We start from the raw sequence: 6,656 nt of genomic DNA, 5'->3' as shown, positions 1-6,656 counted from the left end.
TGACATCATACACTAATATGCCAAATATTAATGCATAGATGAGTATAACCCATATCTAAAATGAATGTCCACGAGAAATGTAGATGTACAAAGAAGCCTGCTAAAATACGGCGGGGAAGCCTGATGACCATACGACATCCCCCAAACTGCCCCACGAGCGTCTCAAACGCTGAACGTGTTCAAAATGCCATCATCCATGACAAGAGCAGACAGTAAACACAGGCGCCCTCGTCTTCAAACACCACATTGCCTTGGGGCAACACAGGTAATGATATAACTGTTTGAATGGCGTTTCATGCTTCATGAAAAAGCTTCACGTCCATCCAACGTTATCTAAGTTTAACATTCTAATGTCAAACCGAGAAAAATCAGTTATTAGAAATACAGCCATGCTTATACACCATGCAATGAATCGCCGTTTGGTCCCACTGTCTTCCATCTTCCCAAGGCAGGTGAGTAAACTGACTATAAAAGTCCAGTTTCCTTCTTGCCGAACTAGGCTGGTATTATGGAGTTACGTTTTGGCTGGACTAACGAGTCTTTGCATAGTCCAATCAAAATCGCGCAATGAAATCGAAATCTGGTTCGTAAACTGTCGTGCAGATTTCGGTCGATTGCAGGATTTGCAAAGCATGTGCACCGCCAACTCGTTGTCAGCAGATATTTTCCAAACCTTTTCACATTTTTAATCAAGGTGCTCGCGTGATTTGATGCACCTCGCGTTGTAAGACCCGTTTTATGACAATAAAGACCTTGATGATCGACCATATCGTCTTGACTGGGAGCCACCGTTTTGTTTGAAACAAATGCAAGTGATGGAATCTGATTGGTCCATAGGAGAGGCTTAGAAGGGACCACTCGTAATAACCACTGGTGGGCTACGATCGAGCCCAGGAATTCCATCCAAGTTCGGCAAGGGTGGAAACCAGACTTTTAAGTCAGTTAACTCTCTTGCCTCGGGACGATGACTGTCTTCTGTCGACCCTCAGTTGTACATAGGCCTACACCAGTACTGAATATACAAATAGATTTAGAATGGCGTTCACATGCATGCAGGTGGCTTCAACTTATCAGCTTGAAACAATGTGATCAACAGGAAGTTACTCAAATATACACGGCATAACCTGAATGCACTCTTACAAGACATGGATCAGAAGAAGCCAAGTACAGTTCTTTGTGATATCTGCATCTGAATGAAAACGTTGCCTAGTCGCAATGGAGACGGCACGTATGGTCCAGTATTTAAAATGCCTCAACGCTGGACAGAGTTGCGTCCCTTAGCAGTGCTTGGATCTGAATCCACGCATCGTGGGTTTTCCCCCAACATTGATCTGCCAACTGAAATACTGTATATGTGATGACCGGGATGGAATGATCCGTATATATGTATGAAGTTCCCAAGCAGAAACCTGCGCAACCTTCGACTATTTTCTGCTCTTCCTTAATCATTTTCCGGGATTCATTTTATTGTCTCAAAAAGATAATCACAAAAACTTAACCACAGAGGCTAGTAAAGTAACGCCCTCTCCCTCACATAGTGAACACTTGTGACGAAGCCTGAGGTAATCCTAAACATGTAAACACAACGCATGCAGTCCATATTCAACTGCAACACTGAACTCGCACTGATTTATATAATGCTTAAGGTACAGTACAGTGGCTCGTTAAAAGAAGTTAGCTAGTTCCATATCCCAACAATACCCAGCAGCCCTGAATATCTCCACCTCTACATCACCTCTACATCACCTCTACGTGTCGACGCAACGTGGTTCACGTAATAAGCAATGTCTGATAAGCACGTTGTATGCATTATCATAACACGCCATGATTGTTCTACCTACCCTAACAAGACCTATTGATCATACGATATGGACAATAGTAGCGGCCTTCCATCCGTATATCTGAAATAGATGCCATGTGATCAATAATATGTTGGAGTATTAAGCCTCTTGGTATAGCATCTTTATATAACTGGGGTGGGGAAGCGCTAAGGTTAGAGATTAAGTTAAAGGAAGACTTGGCAGCCCTAGTAAATAAAGTGTTTCAAAACCCAAATTGTTCGTCTGCAAAGTCAATGTTTGTCGATGAAGAAGTTAGTAGTTGACATAATTGCACACAGATCGTTTCTCAGTACAAGCTCTAGACATTGACCGTAAATGGACACCAGTAGCGGCGTCGAACCAAGGGACGAAACTCTTGATGCGGCAGTTTCCTTGACTGTAATGGAATCACGGACCTATATATATATGCGGGACACCGATCGGATTTCAATTTGCGGATGCGCGGCAGAGACAGTTTCAGGAAATCTGCAGCGTTTTCCTATCAAGGTTATACAAGTCCGTGATGGTATTAGGTCGGTAGTTGATACACTTCGTGGTGAAATACGAGACAAGACAGTTCAGCCGGATTGGTTAAAGAAACTCAGGAAAAGTTGGTCATCTTTCGAATGATTTACACTTCAGATAACAACTGTAATGGCGCAAATACGTTACAGCTCGTAGAACCATCGTGGGAGATTTATCACTTCAAAGCCAACACAATCCACTGATGTCCAACATGTTAATAATGACTCTATACGTATGATACAGCACTGTCGCCTAACAAGTTTCTATTATCTATAGAAATATAAAGACGGTTAATTAATGGCATCGTATGCATGGCTGAGCCAGGTGTAACGCATTGCTTGCCAACAGCAAAGTAATATTTCAGCTGCTGTCTGCTTGCTTGCTTGGAGATGGGATTTCGAGAACAGTATGGAAATAATTCTCTCGATTTTTTTCTCTGACATGATGTCGTTCTGCCGAGACTCTATCGACAGTTTTATGTCAAGATCTCTGTACATAGGAAGATTGCTCCTTCTTGAAACGTTCATGGCGGAGATGTTTACCACAGGCAAGTCTCGCTCAATCCCCTGAGACCTCGCCATCGCATATCTGAAGCAGACGACACTTGCTCTATACGCCGAGCTAGCTCTCCACAAACATACGGAAACAGGATTTTTGCGTAGAAATTGTGTATTTGTTAGGTCGCCTCGTGAAGACGTTTAGCTGGCGTTGTCCGTGCGCCAGGTTTTACTTGAACGGGGTTACTCGTTGTTCTCTGTTGTTGTATATGCCTCGGTTAAGCTGTGTAAATGCAGCGACAGTCGTCGATCCTCGGACTAAATAATAAACCCGTTGAGGACAATGTAAAGAAAGATTCTCCTCTCAAATAATTGATCCAGGAATATCGATATTTTCTTGAACAAGACTCTCAACAACGGAGCTTGAGGTTGAATTAGTTTTTGTCTTGATGCATCTTTACCATAGCCTTCTAGCAAGTCTAGATTTGACTTATTTTGACTAGAGCAGGTTCCGTTTTGAAACAGGCGCTCTCTCAAACCCGCTCTCTGTTTCAAGAATATATATCTGTCAAGGACGGATACATGAATTTCGAAAAGGGGGGTCAATTAATATTAATATGGTGGACAAAATGTGTACATAATTTTGACGAGGGTCTGTGCAATTAGCATCCCATTCGGACATCCAAGGCCTGAATCCAAACTAAATCATAATAACTGTGTTTTACAATAAAAAAAGTATTTCAGTGCATCCCTGGACAAATAAAACAGCCAATCATTGGCAGCAATAACTTAGCATAGTGCTATGCATACAAACAAAACAATAACGAAAGAACAGTCATCTTGCAATGTTTTCTTGTGTCATTGGCGATCTGCAACAGTCTGGTAATACACAAATACATAGTTCTACCATACAGACACGAATTTCATTTCTGTCGTAATTCCACTGACCAAGGTTGTTGCGTGTAGTCATGATATAAGCCATGATTACAATCCTGTATTTTATTTATGTATATTTGTCATGTTATTTCGCACAGAAGAATAACAGAATGAATTTCCGATGTTTACAAATGGTGGCGTACTGTACAAAGCTTTCCCCAGACTAATGTATTCTAAATTGTGGGATGACACCATTCCAGACAATTTGATCTGGCAAAGCAGAGACCATATACATATGGTTTCTTGACACAGTAACTGTTTTGTTTGCGATCTTAAAGAAACTTGATGAAGTGATTATTACGCATATAGATAGACCCTACGCCATGTAGCGTCCTTGACCTGGAGGTCATTACTAGCTTTGACCAATCTGTGACTGAGGCGGATCTGACATCACGTTCGTGAACATTATCACACATATCCAAGAAATGTAATAAATTACGTCCCTTGGACGATGACCATATCACCTATACCGTTTCGTAAATAGTAGTGGCAAATCCTTTCCATATTCATAATACATCTCTGCCAAAAGCAGAGTTGATCGTACAATTCCGACCATATCATGAGCATTCGTCCATGATCACCATCAAATAGTGATGATACCAGGTGTTCGCGAAAAGGTGAGCGTATCCTGCCCCACTGGTGACACCCGTCACAAACACATGCAAGAGCAAGTCAGTTGTTCACCTGGAAAAAAGCACTGTCACAGACGGTTTAGGCAGGACTACGATCAGAGTTGTTCACAAATGTATGTTAATTGTATAAATCAACCTATTGATACATCCACTCAGAACTGCCTATAGACCGGCTTGCATTTTCAAATCAGCACGAAGCCCATCTGTGCATCAAGAGAAACCAGAGACTCAGTCCAGAGCTCATCAGAGCTGCATCCACTGCAGCGTCGGAATCAGCTGCCGCTAAGTGTCGGCTGCTCTGCCAGGTCGAGGTACACTAGCACGTCGCTATGGCAACCCTATTGACTCGCGCACGCCTTCTCCCGCGGGCGACTGGGTCTGACAGATAATGTGTTTCTGGAAGGATCTGACTACAAAGGGCTGAAGGAGATTGAGGACCTGAATAAACGGTTGACCTGTGTCTGAATTCCTCTGTGCGCTACAGAAGGGCTTCATAGCACCATGTTTGCCTGGCGATAATACTTGCCTGTTGTGGCCTTTCAGTCGCTGGGTTAGACTTGGTAGAGGGACATAGACTCTATAAGCTAACTATGGCTGTTTCCTATGCCATGCTGTATTAGTAAAGGTCTATATTTAAACACCTATGGCCGACTCTTACACTTAAATAATAACTGAAGACTGGAATAATTACTAAGACAGACGAACAATGAAATAAAAGGACTCTTCGCGTTGATTTGTTTACAGATCAGTCAATTCATGGGAGCAGATGGAATGGACTACTGCCAACGTACTAACTAATGTATACTCTTTGAACCATGCACTAGACGGATGTGGAAAACGAACAAGCGATCTATGATATCTGTTACGCCAAAGTTCTAATCTACCGCCCATACTAGGCAATTGACTGTTTACTTGATCCTGCAGGTTGACCTAAGCATGTCACAGGCAAGCAGATACAATGTTAACCGTGGCACGGTAACAATTTGTCAGCTGACTTCGTGGTGTAAGCGACAGCACTCCGCCATACACAATGGCTAACAGAGCATGACCGCAGCTGGCACTGCGGTGTGGTAGTGCAGGAACACTAAAATCTGACCCACAAAGCTGACAAGGCTACACAGGGCGTATTGTCACTCCAGTTGTTAGCCATTAGTCATAAGCATGAAGAAATGACGTCCCAGCTATCAACTAGGAACACAAGTGGACATTGGGCTAACTGTATGTGAGCAGCGGATGTCGGACAGGAAAAGCGCTGCAGTAAACAGCTACGAAGTCGCAGCTAAACTTGGGCCAACGGGTTGTCGTCCCTTGTGTGCTCAAGTAGAAAATCAGCTTCGCAAACACATTGGCCTCTTGGCCACATGCATCTATGTCACACAAGTTCATACGTCGCAACAGGATCATGTCGTCGCATATGTTGTTGAATATGGATCATAGGACATGGCAATCTGTGTTGTATGGCCATGACCGTACATGATGCGCATAGGTCATATGGTTGGGGTCTATGTTAGATATAAGTCATACAATGGCGATGCATGTTGCTCATGTTATATGGAAGCTATTTATGTTGCATATAGCTTATATTCCATGACAATCCATATTGCATACAGGACGTGTGGATGCAGTCTAGGTTGCATAAAGATCATACCGCGCTCCTTGTCACATGCCCCGTGAAGATCTGAGTTACAAATGGTCTTCAGCTTGTCGTAAGAGGCGACTGTGCTTGTCGTAAGAGGCGACTGTGCTTGTCGTAAGAGGCGACTGTGCTTGTCGTAAGAGGCGACTGTGCTTGTCGTAAGAGGCGACAGGCGAGATGGGGTGGTCAGGCTTGGTTGATGGATGCCATCATTGCCTAATTGCGTGGATCGATGCTCATGATGATGTCAATAACTGGATTGTTGTCTCTTCCAGACTCGATAACTTACACACTGCCGTCATTTAGCTTGGATATTGGTCAGTGCGGCGTAAAACAAACAACTTCATGTTACATAAAGGTCCTATAATTTTATTCAATGATGTTCGGGGGCAAACCATCTGGTGCTGATAAACATAATGACATATTTTTTAGGACTTCGTGTTTGATTTTTTACTGTCACACATGCTCTATCAAATGAGGACTGTCCTTCGTGCGTGGCAGTGTGTACACAGTCAGCCGAAGTCCGCTGCACATAGTGCACAGGTGGACTGACATTTCAGCTTGATGTTACAAATGCTCATGACCAGGCTACACCTAATTCTGCATGTTA

The sequence above is a fragment of the Haliotis rufescens genome, unplaced genomic scaffold (assembly GCF_023055435.1).
Source record: "Haliotis rufescens isolate VD_foot unplaced genomic scaffold, xgHalRufe1.0.p SCAF_1, whole genome shotgun sequence".
Classification (NCBI taxonomy): Eukaryota; Metazoa; Mollusca; class Gastropoda; order Lepetellida; family Haliotidae; genus Haliotis; species Haliotis rufescens.
Note: the sequence above shows the minus strand (reverse complement) of the source record.